This window comes from Colobus angolensis, unplaced genomic scaffold (assembly GCF_000951035.1).
Source record: "Colobus angolensis palliatus isolate OR3802 unplaced genomic scaffold, Cang.pa_1.0 Scaffold6, whole genome shotgun sequence".
Classification (NCBI taxonomy): Eukaryota; Metazoa; Chordata; class Mammalia; order Primates; family Cercopithecidae; genus Colobus; species Colobus angolensis.
The window spans coordinates 18,972,332-18,998,055 of NW_012119598.1; the positions used below are offsets into that span (position 1 = coordinate 18,972,332).

The window sequence follows — 25,724 nt, forward strand, 5'->3', positions numbered from 1 at the left end:
TGTTAGCCAGGATGGTCTCGATCTCCTGACCTCGTGATCCGCCCGTCTCGGCCTCCCAAAGTGCTGGAATTACAGGCTTGAGCCACCGCACCCGGCCTACACCACATTTCTAAATATTTTTGTTACAGTTTTTTGTTTCAGAGAGGAGTTGAAAAGTTTGGATGAATTATCTGGTGCGTTGGTATGTTATCGGTATTCATGGTGAAAACGGCTCATCATAAAGCATTTGCTACATTTACTACTTACTTATATAGTAGGCATTTTCTTAGTCTACCTGTGCTTTAGTTTGGTTACAGTAGTAGTAGCAGCGATGGTGGTGGTAATAATAATAACAAACAACATGACTGAGTATGTACTATGCCTATCACTGTTCTAACAACTGTATATATTTCTCCTTTACTCTCTCAACAGTAAGGTATTTCTTTCAGTTTCCTCGGGGAAACTAGTGTCAGAGAAAGTCCTCCCTAGGACAATTAAATATAACACTAGAACAGAAAACAGAGTTAAAATCTGTTGTAGAATATTTTTCATAAAAAGATCAATTAATGTCCTGCTACTATCACCATCCAGAGTAATGCTGTTGTTTCTTCTCCTTCTCTTCCTCCTTCTCCTCCTTCTTCTCCTCCTCCTCCTCCTCCTTCTCCTCCTTCCTCTTCTTCCTCCTCTTCCTCTTCTTCTTCTTCTTTTGGAACACTATTTTGAAGGTACATCAGCAAAATGCTTCTTAAACTTCAATATGTATACAGATGCTTCAGGATCATTGTTAAACGCAGATTTTTTGATTCTGTAAATTCGGGGTGGGTCCTGAGCTGCTGCATTTCCAATGAGCTCCCAGGGTGTGCTGATGCTGCTGATCCACAAGGGATTCGAGCATGCAAATTAAGTTATGGAGAAAGCATTACTGTTTAATCTTACATATGGTAGGAAAATGCTGTTATTGAACCTCCAGATGAAATCTAATTAGGGGTCAAAAATCAACCATAGATACAGCATATTTTATCTTTCCAGTCATTGTTTCCTTCTTTCAAGAGGCAGCAGCAGAGTTAAGAGAGAATTCCCTGTTCCCCCACCAGACCAGTGAAGGGTTTTCAGGAAGAGACCTCACAGGAGAGCTATATGTAAAAGAGAGCAGAAGGCAGGGCTTGAACTAATGGCTGCATAATTAGCTTGATATAAAAGAAGATTATTTGCATTTCAAGTGTTACACATTTTCCCCCATAACAAGAATTCCTGTAGTTAGCATTTTTTATGACAGACTTTTTAATTAGTTAGGACTTAACATATATAATTTTTTTTTTTTTTTTTGAGACAGTGTTTCACTCTTGTTGCCCAGGCTGGAGTGCAATGGCTCGATCTCGGCTCACCACAACCTGTGCCTCCTGGGTTCAAGCGATTCTCCTGCCTCAGCCTCCCAAGTAGCTGGGATTACAGGCATGTGCCACCACACCTGTCTAATTTTGCATTTTTAGTAGAGACAGGGTTTCTCCATGTTGGTCAGGCTGGTCTTGAACTCTTGACCTCAGGTGATCCGCCTGTCTGGGCCTCCCAAAGTGCTGGGATTACAGGCGTGAGCCACTGCACCTGGCCCAACATATGTAATTCTAAATCATCAAAGAAGCTTTAACTGATCTTTGAAGGGTAGAATCCATTCTGCTACCCAAATATATTACCCTCCTAAAACCCACTGAGAAGCTGCTGTCACCTGGATTTAAAATAGCCTGGTGCTATGAACTCTGGCCTAATTATATCAAAGAGTAAAGTCAAGGTCTTTCAAACCTCAAATCAAAATCAAAGATCTCAACCTTTGGGAGAAGCTCTAAATATCTAAAAGCGTCCTAGCTATTGTTATGAATGGAATCATGTCCCCACACCCTAAATTTCCATATTGAAGTCCTAACCCTCAGTACCTCAGAATGTGACATTTGGAGATAGGAGCTTGAAAAAGGTTAAAGTTAAAATGATGTGATTACAGTGGGACCTAATCCGTTACGACTGGTGTCTTTACAAGCAAGGAAATCCGGACAGAGACACACAGAGAAGGAAGACAATGGGAAGACACAGGGAGAAGATGGTCATCTACAAACCAAGGAGAGAAGTCTCAGAGGAAACCAACCCTGCCCACACCTTGATCTCGGACTTCCAGCCTCCAGGGTAGTGAGAAAATACTCAACCCTTCACCATGGGAGCCCATGTTGAAGGCACCTATTCTGTGGTACTATTCTATGGTAACCCTAGCAATACCAATACATTTGCCCTTTTTTTTTTTTTTTTTGGTTCCCAATTCATAGATGTTCTAAAGAAAGTTCTGAACTTTCCTTCAGAAAAGGATGGGTTGTATATACTATTAATCATTAATGTTATTATTAGAGATACTTTGGGACATGGGAAAGTTTGCGGTGAGTGTTAGAAGGCCTCACCCTAGCTGTCAAATTAACTTGTTCTCTGAATACCCAATGCAAGATATTCTATATCAACACATATATTTCTGCTGGGTGTGGTGGCTCACACCTCTAATCCCAGCATTTTGGGAGGCTGAGGTGGAGGGACTGCTTCAGCCCCAAGAGTTCAAGACCAGCCTGGACAACATGGCAAAACCTCATCTCTATAAAAAAAATAGACAAATTAGCTGGGCGTGGTGGCATACACCTGTAGTTCCAGTTACTCGGAGGCTGAGGTAGGAGGATTACTTGAACTCAGGAGGTCCAGATTGCAGTGAACCATGATCATGCCACTGCACTCTAACCTGGGAGACACAGTGAGACCCTGTCTTGAAGAAACAAAACACAACAAGAAAAACAACTCTCTCTCTCTCTATATATATATACACACACACACACACATATATATTTCTGTCCATTGAAATTTAGACTGCCACATCAGAACAATCTGAAGCCCATCTACGTTTAAATTCTGGTGTTGTCATTGAATTAGCTGTATAATCTCCAAATGGGTACCTACCTCATAAAGTTGTGGCAAGTATTAAATGAGATAATACATTTCATAACAGACATTGGCTGACAGCTCTTCCAGTGTATCTGGGTGCCTATCAGCCTTGGCTATCATATTTATCAAATATAGTCAAAGTCCTCCTCTCCTATAAAGATGATTGGCTAGCTGGACAGTAAGTTTAAAGAATAGATTAGGCCGGGCACAGTGGCTCATGCCTGCTATCCGAGCACTTTAGGAGGCCGAGGCGGGTGGATCACCTGAGGTCAGGATTTCGATACCAGCCTGGCCAATATGGTGAAACTCCGTCTCTACTAAAAATACAAAAATTAGCTGGGTATGGTGGCACATGCCTGTAATCCCAGCTACTCAGGAGGCTGAGGCAGGAGAACTCCTTGAGCCTGGGAGATGGAGGTTGCAGTGAGCCAAGATTGTGACACTATACTCCAGTCTGGCCAACAGAGTGAGACTCTAAAAAAAAAAAAAAAAAAAAAAAGAGTGGATTAAAGCAGAGAATCATAAAAACAGGTACTTATACCTTTAAACGTTTCTACATTAACTTAAAGTATTTAAAAGTTCATTCTTTCAGCAATCTTTAGACTGACACAAAGTACATTTCCTTGAGAATGGTCTGCTAAATGGAGTTCTGGTTGTTCTTCTATGTAAACTACACCATGATGCATTATGAATTTTCTATGTCTGTTTCTTTAAGGAGAATAAAGAACTGGTCACTGAAAAACAATGTGAGTACAGAAACCTCTTCTATTTTTATAATCCCCCTCTCTCCTGTACTTAATTCGAGGGCAGTATTTTTTAGAAAGTGATTCTCCAATGTTAGTAAGCTTCAGAATCACCTGGAAAGTTGGGTAAAACACAGATTATTTTAGCCTTACCCCCAACTCCAGGGTTTCTTTCTTTTTTCTTTTTTTTTGTTTTTCGTATTTTTAGTAGAGATAGGGTTTCACTATGTTGGCCAGCTTGGTCTTGAACTCCTGACCTCAGGTGATCCACTTGCCTTGGCCTCCCAAAGTGCTTGGATTATAGGTGTGAACCACTGCACCCAACCAAGTTTCAGACATAATAGGTCTGGAATGGAGACCGAGAATTTGCATTTTTAACGGGTTTCCAGAGGACTCTGATGCTGCTGATCTGGGAAGCACATTTTGAGAACTCACCTTCACTTATTTTGTCTTCCACAAAAAGCACATTTTTTCTGTTCATATTACATCAATTTACATAATACTTAATTAAACTATAATTTAAAGCCAAACACTACTGGTTTTGGTAATTTACAACTCAACGCGGAGGTGTGGAAGAGCGTGGCACGCAACTGGGATGTCCATGGCCAGAGAACCTACATAGCATGAGCATCAATCGACTTATGTCACAGAAGGAATTTAGAGCACCAATCAATGCAGTGAACTGGTTAAATGGAGATCAGTTCAGAAAGCCTCAACCACATTAAGTTGATGCTTATAACTTTTCTGCATCCACCCAGCACAAAGCAGAAAATAATCATGAGCTAGAAATATATGGTTTTCTAATAATTATACACTTGCTGAAGATTTTTCTCTTTATTTGGCATCTCCAATCTACGTTACTATCTATACAGGGTAATCAATTTGACTTTAATTTCTAGGTATAAAACTTCCCCGTGGAGACTTAACATGTTAGCCTTACCACCTTTACCATTGACATCCTCTGAGAAATCACAAATTTGTGATTCAATACTTTATGTAACTTTAACTTTCTTTCAAAACTTCACCCTGTTTTCTGAGGAGTTCTAGTTAATTGATCCATACACACACAAGTTCTTATAGATGAAAACTCAGGACAGTGGAACATATTTCTGAGTGCCCTCCTGAGTTCAGTATGCCCCAAATCCATTTTCACTCCAGTAAATAACAAGCATATATGGTAGAACACAAGTTACCACTCCCCGTCTCTTGGTTATCTAGCTGCACTAATAAACCAAGAAAAGATTAACCAATTGTGACAGCTTATCAAGACCTCAAGAAAAAGATTCACCTCCAATTGCACACACATGAACAGGAGGCCAAAGACAAAGTAGCTAGCCCATCTTGTCCCACTCCTCCCCAAATTAACTCCCCTGTCTAAACCACACAGGCACTGAGAGGCAGCAGAAGCCCAGGGTGTAAAACAAAACAGAAACACAAAACACGCAGAAATTCCAGCTCAATTTCACTTCTGAAATCTAAAGAAAATCTTTCTATTTATTTATAAAATATATAACCCATGATTTTTGCATCTGATTATTCTATGCTTGCTTCTCTTCTTGATCAAAAGAAATGAAAGATATGAACACCAATCGGGGGAAAAAAAACTATCATTAGCAAACAAAATTATTATCTATAATCTATAAAGAAAAGCCAAGACAAAAAAAGATACCAGAATTAATGAGAATCTAGCAAAGTTACTGCCTATAAGTATATACTAAAGTCAACAGCGTTTCTAAGCTACAAGAAAAAAGAGAATGCAACTTAAAATGACCACTTGTAGGTTGGGCACAGTGGTTCACATCCGTAATTCCAGCACTTTGGGAGGCCAAGGTAGAAGGATCATCTGAGCCCAGTAGTTTGAGACCAGTCTGGGCAACATGGCAAGATCCTGTCTCTATTTAAAAAACCAAAAATTTTAAAAATTCTTAAAAATGACAACTTTTGGTATATGTATGCAATTGAATACCTTACAGCAATAACAGTGAACAATCTAGAACGACAACTAGATGATCACAAAAATAACACTGAGCAAAAGAAGCTAGATACAGAAGGGCACATACTGTATGATTCTGTTTATGTAAGGTGCCAAAATAGGCTAAACTGACTCATGATTTTAAAAGTCAGGACAGTGGCAGCCCTTGGGGATGTTAGTAACAGCAAAGAAACAAGAGGAGGGTTTCTAGGGAGCTGCTAATGTTATTTTTTGATCTAGGTCCGGAGTTTAACTTGAAAATTCAGCATCCATAAAGAAAAAATGCATGTATCATATTATACTTCAATTAAAAAAATAAAAATACCACTTGCGATAGAAAAAAAAAAATTTAAGTACCCAGATACAAATCTAACAAAAAAGACGCAAAAACCTTATAAGGACTTTTTTATGTAAAATTTTTATTGCTAAAGAGGAACAAAATAAACGGATATACCATGTTTTCAAATTAGAAAATCCAACACTGTAAAGATGCCAATTCTTTTCACATTGAACTATGTGTCCAGTGCAATCCCAAAATAGTTTTTAATGGCATCTGAAAGAATGACCAAGCCACCCCTATAGCAGAACACAATGAAGAAATTGGTCCTACAGTTATCAGTACTGCAGTGTGGTACTGCCTCAGAGACAAACAGAACACCGAAACTGAAGAGACGGCCCTGAAAATGATCCTCAGTTATCTGGAAACCTGGTCTGATAGAACCAGTATCACAGATCAGTGAGAAAGGCTAGACTATTCAACAAATAGTGCTAGGATAATAGGTTATCTTGATGGGGTGAAATTAATCTCTACTTCATACCATTTTAAAAAAATCAATTTCAAGGATTTAAACGTGAACTGGAAAGTTTAGGACTTTTAGAAGGTATAAGAGAGTATTTGTATGAGCTTAGAGAAGAACTTTTTTTTTTTTTTTTGGAGACGGAGTAAAACATGACACATATGACATTAAAAAAAAAAAAAACAAAAACCAGAGATGAAGGCTTGCTATGTTGCCAAGGCTGATCTTGAACCCTCGGGCTCAAAGCGATCCTCCCACCTCAGCCTCCCCAAGTGCTGGGATTACAGGTATGAGCCACCACATCTGGCCAATAAAGCATTCATCTTTTAAAAGGGTAAACTTCACTATTTAAAAAATCAGAACTTCTAATAATCAGAAAATAAATAAAACCAAGCAAAAAGAGAATCCACAAACTGGAAAAAGATTTTGCATATAACAAAAGATTAATATACACAATATATAAATAACTCCAATGAATCAATTTTGAAAGGCCAAAAAAAATTGAGAACATGAGTAAAAACAGAGCAGGTACTTTTCAAAAGAAAACAAATGAATGGCAGATAAATATATGAAAAGATGTTCCATTGCATTGTTATGCAGGAAATGCAAATTAAAACCACAATATCATTTCACATGCTCCACATCAGTAAAAATTTTTAACTCTGATACTATTAAGTACTGTCATTATCATATACTACTGATGATATTAACTACTTAGGAAATCAGTTTTACATGCACATAGTAAAGTTTAACATGCACATATGCTATGATCCAGCAATCCAAATGTTCATAGCAGCACTGTTCATAAAAGCCCCAAAGTGGAAACTACCCAAATGTCCATCAACAATGAAAGGATAAACTGTAGTATATTCATACAATGGAATACCATGCAACAGCAAAAGTGAATTCAGCTACATGTATCAACATGGACAAATGAACCTCAAGAACAAAGTTGACTGTGCAGGTGGTTGCACAACTCGATATACATTTATCAAAGCTCATCAAAACTGTACACTTAAAATGGGTAAATTTTTATTATATGTAAATTATACCTCAATAAAGCTATTCCAAAAACAGATGAACAAATATAGTGGGAGGAAAAGTTCAAAAAGTATCATTCCATTTACAAAAATATCAAAACCAAGCAAATATAATATAAAAGTTGTTAAATTATAAAGAAAATTAAGGAAAATAAATATAAAATTCAGGATAGTCATCTCCTTTCACAGGTACAATGGGAAGGAGTGGAAATGGGAATACGTGATATAAGAGACAAAAAAGTACAAGCTGGGTGGTGATACAAGGTACTTACATTTTTTTCTTAACTGTTGAAACCTAATATATAAGTTATATACTTCTTTATTATACATGCAATGCTTTGAATTTTTTAAATAAAGCAAATCTAAATAGTTCTATTTTAAAAATATCAACTTAAGGAGAATAAACTTATTTTAGCAAAATTTGATAATACATAATAATTAAGGCTAGCTACTTTTTCTTTCAGATTCCTTCTTAACTTCAAAAGTTCAAAACTTCATTGCCTGTTAAATTTTCTGAATTTGGTAATAGTCTTAGAAAATACACCAAGAGCTGGGCACAGTAGATCACTCCTGTAATCCCAGCACTTTGGGAGGCTGAGGTGGATGGATCACCTGAGGTCAGGAGTTCGAGACCAGTCTGGCCAACACGGTGAAACCCTGTCTCTATTAAAAATACAAAAAAAATTAGCCAGACATAGTGGTGGGTGCCTGTAATCCCAGCTACTCAGGAGGCTGAGGCAGGAGAATCACTTGAACCTGAGAAGTGGAGGTTGCAGTGAGCCGAGATTGCGCCATTGCACTCCAGCCTGTGTGACAAGAGCAAAACTCCGTCTCCAAAAAAAAAGAAAAAAAAAAAGTACACCAAGTATTAAGGGCTAAAGGGGTATATGGTGTATTTAACCTACTCTCAAAGAGTTCAAAAAATAAATTATGTATTTTTCCACAAAAATATAAGGCAAATGCAGCAAAGCTTTAAAATGTGCAAGTCTGCTATTCTTGCAACTTGTCTTTCTTTCAAAATTAAAACTGTGTTGTCCAAGGAGACACTAAAAACTCAGCACAGGAAACATCATTTGATACTGAGAATACACTTTTAATGTCTCTATTCTACTTTTTTCTATTCCATTTTGTTTTTATTTTAATGAATCACATAACTGAGTTACTTGCTGTCCCTCGACTGGTCTCAGACTAAAAGATGCTGAAATAGCCAGAACAGGCTTCATTTGAAGAGATTCATTACCAAAGTGTCCTAGGCTAAAGTTAACTGTCACTAAGTAGTCAAGGGTTTTATATGGCACCAAAAGTGGTGGCACTCTGGGAGAAGACCTTGTAGGTTAGCAAATTTCTATTTTAAAAGAGTATAGTTCTCTCTGGAAAATAAAATACACAGTCAAATTACTCCCAACTTCAGAAAAAATGAGAGAATTCAACTCACTCTCTTAACACTGTAGCTTTTCTAAAGCAGAGTACGTTAGGCTGCATAAACATGGAAAAGAAACATTTTGGCTCCCAAACTTGACACAGTATCCACCACATATCATCCATTTACTTTTTTTTTTTTTTTTTTTTTTGAGACGGAGTCTCGCTCTGTCGCCTGGGCTGGAGTGCAGTGGCCTGGGCTGGAGTGCAGTGGCCGGATCTCAGCTCACTGCAAGCTCCGCCTCCCGGGTTTACGCCATTCTCCTGCCTCAGCCTCCCGAGTAGCTAGGACTACAGGCACCAGCCACCTTGCCCGGCTAGCTTTTTGTATTTTTTAGTAGAGACGGGGTTTCACCATGTTAGCCAGGATGGTCTCGAACTCCTGACCTCGTGATCCGCCCGTCTCGGCCTCCCAAAGTGCTGGGATTACAGGCTTGAGCCACCGCGCCCGGCCTTTTTTTTTTTAAGACAAGTCACACTCTGTCGACCAGGCTGGACTGCAGCAGCGCGATCTTGGCTCACTGGGATCTCTGCCTCCAGGTTCAAGCGATACTCTGGAACCTGGAGGCAGAGATCCTCGTGAGTCAGCCTCGTGAGTAGCTGGAATTACAGGTGCCCACCACCACAGCTGGCTAGTTTTTCTATTTTTTGTAGAAACAGGTTTCACTATGTTGGCTGGGCTGGTCTCAAACTCCTAACCTCAAATGATCCACCCGTCTCGGCCTCCCGAAGTTCTAAGATTACAGGCGTGTGCCACAGCGCCTGGCCTAAATATCTTTTTTCCTTGTTTATATTAATAGTATAAACACGTTATGCAGTAGCGAGTGAGCATAAGCCCTCTGAAAGCAAAATCCACACTCTAATAAATACTTTTCGACTAACACTAAACAGCCTTTTGCCTTTCTTACATTATATTCAATATGAATACACATGTCAAATGTACAATATACAACATGACCTAAAGAAAAATAAGACCAGATGAGAGGGGAATGTACACCATCTCAAAGGAGATGCTAAAACTCGCCAACCACTATACATCATAGCTCATTATGAATTTGCATTAGTCTCCTCTGGGTCAAAAAGGCACTTTTCATAGAAAAATTTATCGTGCCCTGGTTTGTCATAAGTATAAATCTTTTAGAAAAAAGTCACCAGAGTGTACCATAGCTCATTGATAAAGTTAATTACTAGTGGGACAAAGCATGTGACCAATGGCTTTGGAGAAGGCTCTGTTTAATATTTATTACAGTAACCACAAAGGCCTTCCTGCTATGAATTAAAGCCACCATCAACATTTTAATTCTGGCTACTGAGTGATTAGAGAAATAATAAGTAGCTGCTGATATATTTCAGCACTTTAATATAAACAACTGTGACTGTCTGGAGACCTTAACTGCATATGGGGTCTCTAAATGTATTTAGTTGTTAGTGCAGGTCTCTTAAGGGTAAAGGGGAGGAGACAGGAAAGGAAAAGAAAAACAAACTTCTAAACACCATCACAAAATACACCTGTCACCAGTTCTTAATTTTTCTAGAGTTTCAGAAGCCTTTGAAATTTTGATCAAAGACATGAAGTCTCACTCTTAGAAACTGTATATGCATACACAAACACACGATTTTACTTTTAATGTCGGGGGTTCACTGCCTTCAGTTTAAATGTCCTGCACTACACAGTCATTATACTGCACATACAGTAATAAGAAAACGAACGCCGAGTTTTTACGCCTAAAGAATGACAAACTAAGAGGTCATCTAAACAGAGTTAAGAGATAACATATGCACTACTGGTGGTTTTAAAAGTAATAATTATAAAGATTTTTACATTCATAAAACACACTGATTACTAACATATCTTTCCTACAAAATGCAGTCACAAACTTACTTTAGCTAGCTGCCTTATTCCTGAACAAAGACTTGTACTGAGACAATTATTAATTACAACCAATTTACTGGGCACTCACAATGCAAGAGTCTGTTGAAAACAAAAACTACTGACCCAAATAGTTTTCCTAGGATATAGTCTGTGGCATACTGCTCTAATTGTTTAACTTAATCCATGTTCTTTTGTAAATCCTTGTTCAAATGTAAATTACATCTGGCAGAGCCTCAGAGTGTATCTGATTTTTCCTGTTGATTTCCATAAATACAAAGTTACAAATCTCTGCTTCCTCATATATAAGTAAAAGAAGAGCTGAGAACAAGCTGATTCAGTTCAAACAAACCAGAAGGGATTTAAACAAATCTAAGCGCAAACTTTATATATTTGGTTAGAGGAACAGAAGATTAAAAATATAATGACTTACAGACATGTGCTTTCAGAAAATGATTTATTAATGGATTACCAAATAAAACTCTGTAATTATGAATTTCACTGGTCAAATTTACCTTCTTACACTTTTTAGGACCAACAGAGAAAAGAACATGTACACAAACACACATTCCTTTCTTATACCCCATTTGTTGGATGAATGCCCCACAGGATTTTAACAAAAGCATTATTTATCCAACAGCTGAGCATCTTAAAATTAAAAAGCAGTAACTATCTCTCAATCTGAGGAATTCATCTTTATGAATTTATCTAAGAGTCCTCAAATACACTTTTAATCATGCCTAAAAAATGAAATATATGACAAGAAATACTCAAAGACACTTAGAAATAACCCTTATCCACCCAACTAGAAAAATCTCTAAATACTAAAGAACTTTTTAAATCTTTCTTAATTTTAAATTTCTTAAAATAATGTCTCAAAAGAATACAACACTATTGAACATAAATGACTAAATATGTGGGATACTTAGAAACAACCGTATACACCCACCTAGAAAAATCTCTAAATAAATTTTAAATTTCTTAAAATAATTTCTCAAAAGAATACAACACTATTGAACATAAATGACTAAATATGTGGGATACTTAGAAACAACTGTATACACCCACCTAGAAAAATCTCTAAATACTAAAGGACTTTTAAACCTTTCTTAATTTTAAATTTCTTAAAATAATTTCTCAAATGAATATAACACTATTGAACATAAATGACTAAATATATGGGCTATCACAAACCCACTTTAGTAGTACACCTAAGGACAGATACCTAAGGAATTGTACTTATAACACTTTGCCAACCATCCATTTATTCATATGTGGGGTCTATGCAACTCACCTCATGCCACTTTTATTTTTTATTTTTTTGGAGACAGGGTCTGGCTCTGTCACCCAGGCTGGCATACAGTAGCTCAAACAGCTCACTGGAGCCTCCTGCCTCAGTCTCCTGAGTAGCTAGGACCACAGGTATGCGCCACCATGCTCAGCTAACTGTAAACAAATTTTTTGTAGAGATGGGGTTTTGCCACGTTGCAAAGGCTGGTCTTGAAATCCTGGGCTGAAGTGATCCTCTTGCCTTGGCCTCCCAAAGTGTTGGCATTAGAGATGTGAGCCACTGTGACCAGCCTCAATTTTTTAAAAACAGCTTTAAGATATAATTTATATACCATATAATTTACTCACTTAAAGCGTACAATTCAGTGATTTTTAGCATATTCAGAGTTATGTGGCCACCAACACAATTAATTGTAGAACATTCTCAATACCCCCCCCCAAGAATGCCATACCCCTCAGCAGTCACTCTCCATTTCCCCCAATTCCCCCAAGCCTAGGCAACCATCAATCTACTGTCTGTCTCCATGAATATGCCTGCTCTGGACATCATGGAATCATACAATACATGGTCTTTATGACTGGCTTCTTTCATTTAGTATTATGTTTACAAAAAGTTCATCAATGTTATACATGGCATGTCACCACTTTATTCCATTTTATGAATTCCACCGTGTGAATATATCACATATTCTTTATCCATTCATCAGTTGATGGACATTTGGTGCCTCATTACAAAAATCTTTTTTCTTAAAAGAATTTCTTTAGCCTTCCAAAAATATCTTTATTTACAACTTTTGTAGAAGCAATTTGGCAATTTATATTTATAATTTAAATGCTCATAGTCTTTTCCTAGGTTTCCACTTCAAATAATTTATATTAAGAAAATAACTGGCCAAGCGTGATGGCTCATGCCTGTAAACCCAACACTGTGGGTGGTCAAGGCTGGGGGATCGCTTGAGGCCAGGAGTTTGAGACCAGGCCGGGCAACACGGCAAGATTCTGCCACTATAAAAAATTTAAAAATTAGCAAGGCTTAGTGGTGTGCTTGTACCTGTAGTCTTAGCTACTCAGGAAGCTGAGGTCAGAGGATCCCTTGGGCCCAGGAGTTTGAGGCTACAGTGAGCTATGACCACACCACTCACTGCACTCCAGTCTGAGTGACAGGGAGAGACTCTGTAAGAAAAGAAAAGCTGGGCGTGGGGGCTCATGCCTGCCTGTAATCCCAGCATTTTGGGAGGCCAAGGTGGGTGGATCACAAGGTCAGGAGATCGAGACTATCCTGGCCAACATGGTGAAACCTCGTCTCTACTAAAAATACAAAAAATTAGCCAGGCATGGTGGCAGGCGCCTATAGTCCCAGCTACTCAGGAGGCTGAGACAGGAGAATGGCATGAACCCGGGAGGCGGAGCTTGCAGTGAGCAGAGATCCCGCCACTGCACTCCAGCATGGGTGACAGAGAGAGACTCCGTCTCCAGAAAAAAAAAAAAGAAAAGAAAAGAAAAGAGAAGAGGGGAAGAGGAGGAGAAGAGAAGACGAGGGGAGGGGAGAGTTGGTTAAGAGGGATATGACAAGAATATATCAATGATGCTTTCTGGAGCACTGTTTATAGTGAAAAACTGGAAACAGACTAAATGTCCATCAATAGGGGATTAAGCAAAGAAATTATCATTCATCCATATAATAAAATACAATATAGCAATTAAAAAGAATGAGGTAGACACATATCTATTAACATGGAAAGGAAGGCGTTATTCTGTTAAGTTAAAAAAGCAGGTTAGAGAACAGTTCATATAGATATTATTTATGTAAAACATATGCATCCCTACATATACACGAGAGCCTGAACACACACCCATATTCTCTCTTTCTCAAAGAATACACTCCAAACTTTTAGAAATGATTACTTAGACAGTAAAAGGGAAGAAAGGAGATTTTCCGTTTATTATTTCTCCTCTCTTAACCAGGGAGAAAAGCAGGGAAAAAAAAATATCTTTAAAGCCTCAGATGTCATGTAATGGAAATTACAAAAATTCCTTGGGTTCTTCCTCTGCCTCCATCAAATTCAGAGGTAGAGGCTTGGGTGCGTTGAAGATCCTCTATCACCAGTAAACCACCGGCATGGCCAAAGAAGGCACTGCTACTGCTGGTGTCATGGATGTTAACACTGCTTTACATGAGGATGGCCTAGCACTTGGAATTCACAAAGCTGGCAAAGCTTTAGACAAGCGCCAAGCCCATCTTTGTGTGTTTGCACCCAACTATGATGAGCCTGTGTATATCAAGTTGGTGCAGGCCCTTCGTGCAGAATACCAAATCAACCTAATTAAGGCTGATGACAACAGGAGACTAGGGGAAATAGGTAGGCTTCTGTAAAACTGACAAAGGAAAAACCCCGTAAAGTGGCTAGTTGCAATTGTGCAGTTGTACAGTAGGACTATGGCAAAGAATCTCAGGCCACGGATGTCACTGAAGTCACTGAAGAGTACTTCAAACGCAAGAAATGAACAAATAAAAAATTTAGCTCACATTCCTCAAAAAAATTTTTTTTTCTTGGAAATGGATTTAAAACAATCAAATCGGCTGGGCGCAGCGGCTCACTTTGGGAGACAGAGGAGGGCGGATCACGAGGTCAGGAGGTCGAGACCATCCTGGCTAACATGGTGAAGCCCCGTCTCTACTAAAAATAAAAAAAAAAATTAGCCAGGCGTGGTGGCGGGCACCTGTAGTCCCAGCTCCTCCAGAGGCTGAGGCAGGAGAATGGCGTGAACCCAGGAAGCAGAGCTTGCGGTGAGCCGAGATCCGGCCACTGCACTCCAGCCTGGGCGACAGAGCGAGACTCCGTCTCAAAAAAAAAAAAAATCAGATCAGCATTTTTCCAACATCTAAACTCGTATAGCTCAAGGACCACATCTTCCCCCTTTTAGGGGGTAGGTGATTGAAGGTTTTCACAAATCCCCTCAACCCTTAAAATAGCTGCTCAATAAATACAGCTGACTAAGCTACCAGTGTTACATTTTAAGTATAATATACAGCATAATTTAAAATATAATATTAGGTTTCTCTGGAAAAATTTTTCTTAGTTTTCATATTAATAACCTAATTTTACATTCTTTTCAATATTATATCTACCTTTATAAGAAATTTTCACAAACCAAAGCTAAATTGTCTATTACCTGCATTTTTACGAGAATTTTTTGTTATTGTTTATATTGTTACTAGAGACAGGCTCTCACTCTTCTTGCCCAGGCTGGAGTACAGTGGTGCGACCATAGCTCACCACAGCCTCAAACTCACGGACTCAAGGGATTCTCCCTCCTTAGACTCCCGAGTAACTGGGACCACAGGCACACAGCATCACATCTGGCTAATATTTTTAAAAAATTTTTTAAGAGACGGGGTCTTGCTATGTTGTCCAAGCTGGTCTCAAACTCCTGGCCTCAAGTAACTCTTCCACCTTGGCCTCCTAAAGCAGTGGCATTACAGGTGTGTGCCACCACACCAGGCTCATTTAAAAATTTTTCTTTTGTAGAGATGGAATATCTCTCTACAAAAAATGCTGGTGCCCAGGCTGGTCTTGAATTCACGGGTTCAAGTGATCCTCCTGCCTCCGCCTCCTGAAGTGCTGAGATTACAGATGTGAGCCACGGCACCTGACCTACAAGTATTATTATACAAGTCTTTACATTCAGAATCACTGAATATGAGAGCTGATCCGGTCTAATCCCCTTGATGTACAAACTGAGACTAGTTTCCACAGGTGTTAAAAGTTACTCCACATCCTTCTGTTAGTAGCAAAGCCAGGACTAGAACCAAGAACCTGGGTTTCTACCTGTTTGATTTAAACATAACAGTAACAAACTCTATTCTACCAATTCATTTAACACCCACTCCACCTTCTTTCATTTGTGAAGTGCTCACTTGAGTAACTGATAGGGCAAAGTTTCACGTAGACTTTTCCCCCTTCACACCAATCTGGATATTTGACCAAACAAATTACATATACAGTAAGTAAAATCTTCCCTATAATTTCCACAAATATATTTGAACAAGTGCTTTTCCTGTGCCCATAAGACTATGTACATTCACTATATTGGATGTAATACAAAAAGTAGCCATTTCTGGGTTTAAATGTGTCTTATTTAAGAACAGCAATGCAACTAACCTTAATGATTTGGTTGTTTGGATAAGATAATACCGAAGACAAAGTCATGGTTTATTTAAAGCAAAGAAACTGTATACTAAGTCTATAAGCTGGCAATTTCCTATTTTCTGTAACTCCTTTCAGAGTCTCAGGATAAGGCTGCACCAATTCAATGTGGTTTGTTTCCATGCATTAACCTCTACAGTTAATTCATGCCAACTTGTGTTCACACATCTACATTTTTGCCTAAATACATGCAAATGTATTCATCCCATCAACCACTGTCTTTTATATTTAAAGGTAATGCCACTAATAGTGACTGCTATTCTTATACACAGGTTTGCCTGAAAAGACTGCCATATTTTCCAGATCATAAGCACAATTTTTAAGAAGTCTATTAACACTGCTTTAAATCTACAGTCAAGCACTTTGAGTGTGAACAGCGCCTGGCTCCGTACTAAGGACTCATCAAGTGTTAACTCATTTAACCCTTACATACATAAGATGCAGGTACTATCATCCTCATTTACAAATGAGGAAGTTGAGGCATGGAGAGGACAGGTAACTCATCCAGGATCACACAGTAATAAGTGAAAAGGCTAGGATTTAGTTTCAGTCTGGCTCCAGAGTCTGTGCCTTTAACTACTGCTCTGTTACTACACTCAACAATAGGTCCATTACAAAGAAGGTCCAGAAAAATGCAGCACGTGCACACTTTTTCAAAGACCATCAACCATGCAGCCAAGGGCCACCTGTTCGTGGTCCTCCCTAATTAGCAGTCTTGTCTATCACGTACTTTGTGCCTAGCACTGCAAAAGCAACCAAGATAGAAACAAACCCAATATGCAAGAGATTTACTGTCTAGGTAGGGAGGCAAGTTATGCCTAAGCAGTAAAGGCAGTGTTAGGCTGCGATATTATGGTGATAGACATATACTGGTTTTTGTCCATGGTTCCCGGCTCGTAACTCCCATACCCCATGTTACAGTCTTTTGCTATAATATTGGGGCACTTTAGGTCTCAGGAGGAGGCCTCAGGGAATAGATTCTCTCTCGCTGACCTTCTCCTGTCCTCTAATCTGGTAGTGGGTCAAAAAAATCCTCATTTCAGAGAGGGTTCTGATCTATACTCTGGAGGAAGAAATGCTGCATAGCATAGAGGCCAAGAAGGAACTGAACAGACAGGCCTTGCTGAGTTTCCCCAGTCAGTCTATTAGTATGAGATCACAACCTTTCTGTCCAATCACACTTTTTTTTTTTTTTTTTGACACAGTCTCACTCTGTAGCCCAGGCTGGAGCACAGTGGTGCAATCCCGGCTCACTGCAACCTTGCCTCACAGGTTCAAGTGATTCTCCTGCCTCAGTCTCCCAAGTAGCTGGGATTACAGGTACCCACTACCATGCCTGGCTGATTTCTTGTATTCTTAGTACAAGAGTTTCACCATGTTGGCCACGCTGGTCTCAAACTCCTGACCTCAAGTGATCTGCCTGCCCTGGCCTCCCAAAGTGCAGGGATTACAGGTGTGAGCCATCGCACCAGGCCCCAATCACTTTTTTATACCATCCATATTCAATCATGCCTATATAACAAGGCCTCCACAAAAACCCACAAGGACAAGGTTTGGAGAGTTTCCAGATCACTAAGCACGTGGAGGCAGCAGACAGGACAGTGAAAAAGAACTCATCCACATGCTGGGAGGGTGGTGTACCCCTTCTCCACAGGGACAGAAGCTCCTGTGCTAGGGACCCTTGCAGACCTCGCCCTATGTATCTCTTCATCTGGCTGTTTATTTGTATCCTTTAAGATAACCTTCATAATAAACTGGTAAATATAAGTGCTCCCCTGAGTTCTGTAAGCCCCTCCAGCAAATTAATCAAACCCAAAGAGGGGGTCCTAGAAACCCAACTTGAAGCTGGTCGGTCAGAAGTTCCAGAAGCCCAGACTTGTGACTGATGTTTAAAATAGGGGGGGCAGTCTTGTGGGACTGAGCCCTCAACCTGTGGGATCCGACGCTATCTCTGAGTAGACACTGTCAGAACTGAATCAGAGGACACCCAGCTGGTGTTCACTGCTTGTTGGTGGGGAAACCCCCGAACATTTGGCCGCAGAAGTCTTCTATGTTGATTGTTGTGGTGTGAGAGCAGAGGGAAAACACAATTTGAGTTTTTTCCAAAACACAGGCTTATCACAATATTTAAAGACATGATGTGTCTAATAGCCAGATAGAGTTGCTTGGTATTTTTCCTCTTCAAATTGTCATAAAGCTTAACATGACAATGACTTCACACACTTTTTCAAAACACTTTAAAAGAACAGCCTGAGGTCTTAGACCAGCCTTCCTCTAGGAAACAGTCACAGAAAACATTCTCAATGGTGAAACGTCTCTAAAACCTCTCACCAAACCCTGCTTTTGAAGTAGCTTCAGTCTGACAACCTGACACAGAAATAAAAAGCTTCTTATATAATAGACACCTGCCTCTACAAGCTGCTAAGCTGCCACTCACAGTTACAATTACACCTCAGGCACAATGAGGGATTTAACCAAAGAATACTCACCCGCCATTCTAATCAACTGCAATTTGTCTTTGGTGGCATTAATTTCATCTACTATCTCTAGATGATCATCAAATCAACCTAAATTCCCCAAAAGATACTGAAGGGGTCTGCAAAAACTCTTCCCTAAAAAATATTCTCTGGCTCTCCATTCCTCTCAGCAGAAACGTTCCTCCCAATTGCTTTTTAAGAATACTTGTATTTGCATATGGTGTTCTGGACAGCACACATCTGACTACATCTAGTTAGATACATCAAACTTCTGAGTAACTGAAATTGCTAAGTAAAATATCTATAAATAGGCAAATACACAGTCTGTGGTTTATAACATTCGTTAGAAGCTATATATAGTAAAAACTATTCTCTATAGATGTAGTACAGCTGTTATTTGAATTTTGAGATGCAAAGACTACAACAATAGGTATTCTAACAGCAGTTTACTTCTTTGTTTCAAATTTGACAGTTTTATTCCATTTCTTCATCTTCACCTTGAATATACAATGTGATATTTCAACTATATGATTTATTCTTATACTTTAATTCCATTTACTCCATCTAATCCATTGTCAAGGTGTTTTATTCATCCAAATGCAAAACTGATTTTCATCTACTACTTATCTTATTCAACACATAAAAATCCAATTATAAAACCATGTTGACAATGCTAACATTTGTGTGTCTTTTTCTTTTTTTTTATCTTTTTTTTTTGAGACAGGGTCTCACTCTGTGCCCAGGCTAGAGTGCAGTAGTACAATCACAGCTCACTGCCACCTCTATCTCCCAGGCTCAAGCAATCCTCCTGCCTCAGTCTCCGAAGTAGCTCCCAAGTAGCCTCCCAAGTAGCCACCGTGTCAGGCTAATTTTTTTTTTAATTTATATTTTGTAGAGATGGGGTCTCACTATCTTGCTCAGGCTGTGTCGTTTATCTCTAAATGAAAAAAAAATTACTGTAAGTCATATACAGGTCACTGTTTAAGGAGCTACACACATCTTATCATTCATTGTTTACTCAGTGCTAGGTATACAATGACAAGCAAAACTGACATCACGCCTGAAGTTTCATAAGAGCTTCTAGAGACAGCCTCAGCTATGTTATAGAGCCTGCATGGAAATAGCCACGCCCATACAAAGCCATGTATTTTAAGTACATTTGCAAATTACTCTTTATTACCTATACTACATTATGCTTCGGAGATGCAATGCAAAAAAAAAAAAAAAAAGAGGTTTATAAAATATTCCATTGCCACCAAAAATAAAGTTCTCAGAATACCAGATGTTTCTCTGTAGGAACACATAAGAGTCAAGGGCTGGAAAGCAGCAGAGGAAAGAATGTATTCTTAGAAAAATAAACTGGAGAGAAACAGGCAGTCAGTGTAAACAGCTCTAAAATAAAATGATCTCAACACCTTCTGTATCAACAAGTAGAGAGTACTCCTCTTGAGGCAGGATTATTTAATTATATTTCTTAAACCTCCACATTAACCCAAAATAAACATGAAAGTCAGGGACATCTAATGGTAGTTTTCCTTATTCAATTAAAAGCTCTCAGTTTGGCTGGGCGTGGTAGCTCACACCTGTAATCCCAGCACTTCGGGAGGCCAAGGCCGGTGGATCACCTGAAGTCAAAAGTTTGAGACCAGACTGACCCACATGGAGAAACCCTGTCTTTACTAAAAATACAAAATTAGCCAGGCATGGTGGCGCATGCCTGTAATCCTAGCTACTCAGGAGGCTGGCAGGAGAATCGCTTGAACCCAGGAGGCAAAGTTTGCAGTGAGCCGAGATCAGGCCATTCCGCTCCAGCCTGGGCAACAAGAGCGAAATGCCATCTCAAAAAAAAAAAAAAAAATCTCAGTTCTCACCAATTAACATGTCCTCCCAAACGGTGGCTGAAGTCTAGAAAAAGGTTTATCATGCATTCATTTTGAATGGCATTTGTGATTCCTCAACCCACGGAGAAATTTTAGGAGTTAAAACTGCCAACAAGGTAAAATCATAAAAAAAGGGTATGAGTCAATGGGAAAATTACTCTTTAGTAAGTAAAAAAAAGTAAACATTCTTTAAGAGCAGGAAAAAGAGAGAGAGTATAAAAAATAATTTTGGATTTTGCTTTAACTGGAAACACGAATGGACCAGCCTCTGGGCGCCAATGTTTGCTGACTGAACTTAACAAATGAACTTTAACTAAAAATAACAGTGCTAAACTTTAAAACCAAGATGTTTCTGCTAAGCAAACTCTCCCGACAAATAGGTATTTCTTTCTATATGTTAACTATGCATTTATGAATGTGATCAGCCTGGCTAACAAATCAGTGACCATTTTGGAGTAATAACCTTCAATACTACTACCCAAAGAGAATCATCTTATGTCAACTATACTTGGGGTGGGGGTACAGGGCAGCTCCTTCCCTTTACCCAGGGGATATATTGAGAGCATCATCTCTCAGGAGGAGGTGAGATTTTTAAGTTGATCCAAAGGGACCATGGGTTTCAAATGTTTGAGAAATACTTTTATATGTCATTCCTCAGAGGTGTATTCCTAGCAGAATAAAGGAATGTAAAGAATTGTGGTGTCTATCATATAGTAGTGCAGGAGAAACAGCAAAGTAAAAGTGAAATGAGCTGGGAAGAAGCCCCTACTGACTTCATCATCAAGGAGTGAATTCACAGTATAACATATCATTCATTCTTTCATTGTTTTTGAGTATGAATTGAATACCGAACACTGCACCTTTCAAGATTCAAAGCAGGAGAAACTAAGCCTCCTTTCAAGAAGCGTAGCATCTTTCAATTTAAAAAAGTATTAAACAGCAGATTAACAAGTTCATAAAAATATGGTTAAAATTATCTACATAATGTTTCCGGGGCTTAATGTTAAGCCAAGGGTCAGAGAAAGATTCTTAAAGGAAGATGTATGCTGAAACATCCAAAATGAACCAATGAACATGAGTTTGCAGAGAGGAGGCTAAAAGAGCATTTCAGACTGGAGAAAATACGGAAGTGGAAACTGGATGTGCAGCTTAATGAGATCTGAACTTGGCAAGGAGGTGGACTTCGCTAGTATGGGTTGGTAAGGGGACCTGGAAACGAACTGGGATTACAAAGGTGGAAGGTAGCAACTGATGTGGGATAATAAGTAAGTTATTAAGATATGCGATAAATCATGTCCCAGCATGAAAGGGACCTGAAACCACCACAAAATTGGCCCAAGCATATTTTAAGCCCTTTATATTCTCCCCGAATTAGGCTGAACCATGTAGAGTCAAACTGCACTTTTAATATTTTACCAACTGACTACCATAAATTCGGCATTAAACAAAACAGCCCAGTGACTGGTAGAGATGTTATTGAAGATATTGTTCTGTAACACTAAAAGGACAGAAAGATACTTCACCCAGGGCTTAGTAAATAGAATAGTTATGTTCTTTTTTTTTTTTTTTGAGACGGAGTCTCGCTCTGTCGCCCAGGCTGGAGTGCAGTGGCCAGATCTCAGCTCACTGCAAGCTCCGCCTCCCGGGTTTACACCATTCTCCTGCCTCAGCCTCCCGAGTAGCTGGGACTACAGGCGCCCACCACCTCGTCCGGCTAGTTTTTTGTATTTTTTGGTAGAGACGGGGTTTCACCGTGTTAGCCAGGATGGTCTCGATCTGCTGACCTCGTGATCCGCCCGTCTCGGCCTCCCAAAGTGCTGGGATTACAGGCTTGAGCCACCGCGCCCGGCCAGTTATGTTCTTTTTAAGCAACTAGCTTGCTTTCTTCTTATATACAATTGTACAACAGTTATTTTTCTGTCTGCATGGGCTTCTAGGCTCCTCCAGCCAAATACGACGTCCCCCTCCAGCAACTACATAGACTACAGCGCACACTAGAGGTCTTATCTCTAGTTTCAAATTCTTCTCTTATTCTCCTCTAAGCCCCGTGTTCCTCCGTTCTGGGGTGCTTCGTGTTTGGTTGGCAATATTGTCTATTTTCCACATCTTAATATTTTAGAATTGGGATACATTTGACAATCAAAGTTTAACAGTTCAACTGACAATGGTTTTTCTTTCTTTTGTGTGGCACCTACATACCAATGTGTCTTATAATTGAGGGTACTTTAGGTGCATTGAAAATATGGTAATAGGCTGGGTGTGATGGTTCATGCCTGTAATCCCAGTACTTCAGGAGGCCAAGGTGGGTGGATCACGTGAAGTCAGGAGTTCGAGACCAATCTGGCCAACATGGTGAAACCCCATCTCTACTAAAAATACAAAAATTAGATGAGTGTGGTGGGACGTGCCTGTAATCCCAGCTACTCTGGAGGCTGAGGCAAGAGAACTACTTGAACCCAGGAGGTGCAGGTTGTAGTGAGCTGAGAATGCGCCACTGCACTCCAGCCTGGACGACGGAGACTCCATCTCTAAAGAAAAAAAAAATACGGTAATAAATTAAAGAACAGGCTTGAAACGTCCATAAAAGGCCAAGCTTTTGCTGCAAAGGCTGAGGAGAAGAAGCAGTAAGTCATAAGGGAGACCGTTAAAAAAGCAGAGTAAGGAGAAAATTTGTGCAGGCAAGTGGCAATGGAGGGAGCAGAGGACACGGACCACAGAGATGAGCACAGCCAGGAAGAGGCAGCAGCCACAGAGGCTCCACTAGAAAGAGGGTGGGGCAGGATACAACCATCTGTACCGGCCCTGCCCTCCGGAACAGCTGATGCTGGTGTGGGGGCTGCGTGCAAGTAGGGCTGAGTCTGGACAACATCCACAGGCACCCAGAGGCAGCTCAGCCACAGAGTACTTCTGTTATATCTACTCCGGCCAGACAAATTCCTGAGGTCCTCTCTCTCTCTCTCTCTCTCTTTCCTCTGAGCTTCCATACACTGGAAGTGTAACACAGCCAATCTACACCTTTTCACTTAATTGGAATCTTCCTCATGCTTGACTCCAGCCCCAAAGTTTCTTACTCAGATGCATCTGATTCAGCCCTTTAGACTGCAGATCTGTCTGTCCCCTCTCCCACTACACTGTCAACTCAAAGTGCATAAAGATAACTGTTTATCCCATATGATTATAATCATGTAACCAGCAGGTCTAGTCATCAAATAATTTTGCCTCCCTTTAAATGTTGTGACCAATGGAAGTGAGGTGAGGGAGTAAGATGTCACATGAAAGGCTGGGTGCGGTGGCTCATGCCTGTAATCCCAGCACTTTGGAAGGCCGAGGTGGGCGGATCACCTGAAATCAGGAGTTCGAGACCAGCCTGGCCAACATGGTGAAGTTCCATCTCTACTAAAAACATAAAAATTAACTGGGCATGGTGGTGGGCGCCTATAATTCCAGCTATTCAGGAGGCTGAGGCAGGAGAATTGTTTGAACCCGGGAGGGAGAGGCTGCAGTGAGCCAAGATCATGCCACTGCACTCTAGCCTGGGCAACAAGAGCAAAACTCCATCTCAAAAAAAAAGAGTGTCATGTGAAGTAACATGGATAGATAAGGTCTTACAATATGAAAAAATACATTACCGATGACCACAAAAGGGCCCCAGGAGATTTGTAGGATAGATATGTTCTGTATCTTTTTTTTCTTTTTTTTTTTTTTGAGACAGAGTCTTGCCCTGTTGCCCAGGCTAGAGTGCAGTGTGTGATCTCAGCTCACTTACAACCTCCGCCTCCCAGGTTCCAACGATTCCCCTGCCTCAGGCTACCAAGTAGCTGGGATTACAGGCACGAGCCATCATGACCGGCTAATTTTTGCATTTTTAGTAGAGACGGGGTTTCACCACGTTGGCCAAGCTGGTTTCAAACTCCTGACCTCATGATCCGCCCGCCTCAGCCTCCCAAAGTGTTGGGATTATAGACGTGAGCCACCATGCCTGGCTAATACGTTCTATATCTTAATGGTGATGGTGGATCAGGCATATGCAATTGTAAAAACTCAAGAAAGTGTACCCTTAAAATGGGTGCATTTTAATGTAGATAAATGTATACCTCAGCCAGGCACAGTGTCTCATGCTTGTAATCCCAGCACTTTGGAAGTCTCAGGCAGGAGGACAGCTTGATTCCAGGAGGTTCGTGGTTACAGTGAGCTGTGATCACGCCACTGCACTCCAGCCTGGGTGACACAAAGTGAGACCCTGTCTCTGAACATCCACACCCACATACACCCACACCCCTCAATAAGGTTAATTTTAAAGTACATTATCCAAGAACTAATTCTTCAGTTTAGAGTAAATCAGCCCCATTAACTCTCTTCCTTCTTTTTTAGCAGCTCATATCATAGCCATTGCCCTAATTCTTATAAAACACCCTTGAAAAATGCAAATGATAATCAGAAAAGCCCAAGTTTCTACTTTTTACAAGCTATGATCATTCACTGGCCTAAAAGGATGTTGTAATAAATCTTGTCTATGGTTCTCAAAGGTTGACATCAAGTAACTGTTCTTTATTCTCTACTGCCCTCAAATATATATATATATATTAAAAAAGCAAAAATACTAAACCCAATCATTGGATAAAATGTAAGTAAATCAAATTTATCAAAATCAGTAGAAAAGTCAGTGTTATCTACTTTATAAAAACAGCAGAAAATGTCAGTGAGGAAGAAAGTGTAGGAGGAATCCTATCAAAATGAGCATGCACCAATGCTGCTCTCTCGAAGAGAAAGAAGCTTAAAGGGTTTTCTTTGAAATAACAGATAAAAGTGGACAGAAACGATACTAGTCTGGCAAAGTTTTCATGAGCTTAGGTCAGTAGAGCTTCACAGTTGTCTTGATTTTATCCCAGAAAACTCAGGTCAATGGTTTTAGAATTCTAAAAGTTTTGTGAGGTTTTTTGTTGTTTTGGCTTGCGTTTTTTGAGACTGAGTCTCACTCTGTCGCCAGGTTGGAGTGTAGTGATGTGATCTCGGCTCACTGCAACCTCTGCCTCCTGGGTTCAAGTGATTCTCCTGCCTCAGCCTCCCGAGTAGCAGGATTACAGG

The 25,724-nt window shown here is 39.8% G+C and overlaps 1 protein-coding gene and 1 pseudogene across 1 annotated transcript in view; one reads left to right on the top strand and one right to left on the bottom strand.

The window, feature by feature from the left end:
• Positions 1-25,724, bottom strand: part of KIF13A (kinesin family member 13A) — a 233,544-nt gene that overhangs the window by 185,768 nt on the left and 22,052 nt on the right. The window lies entirely within an intron of this gene.
• Positions 13,711-14,579, top strand: LOC105526677 (annotated as a pseudogene).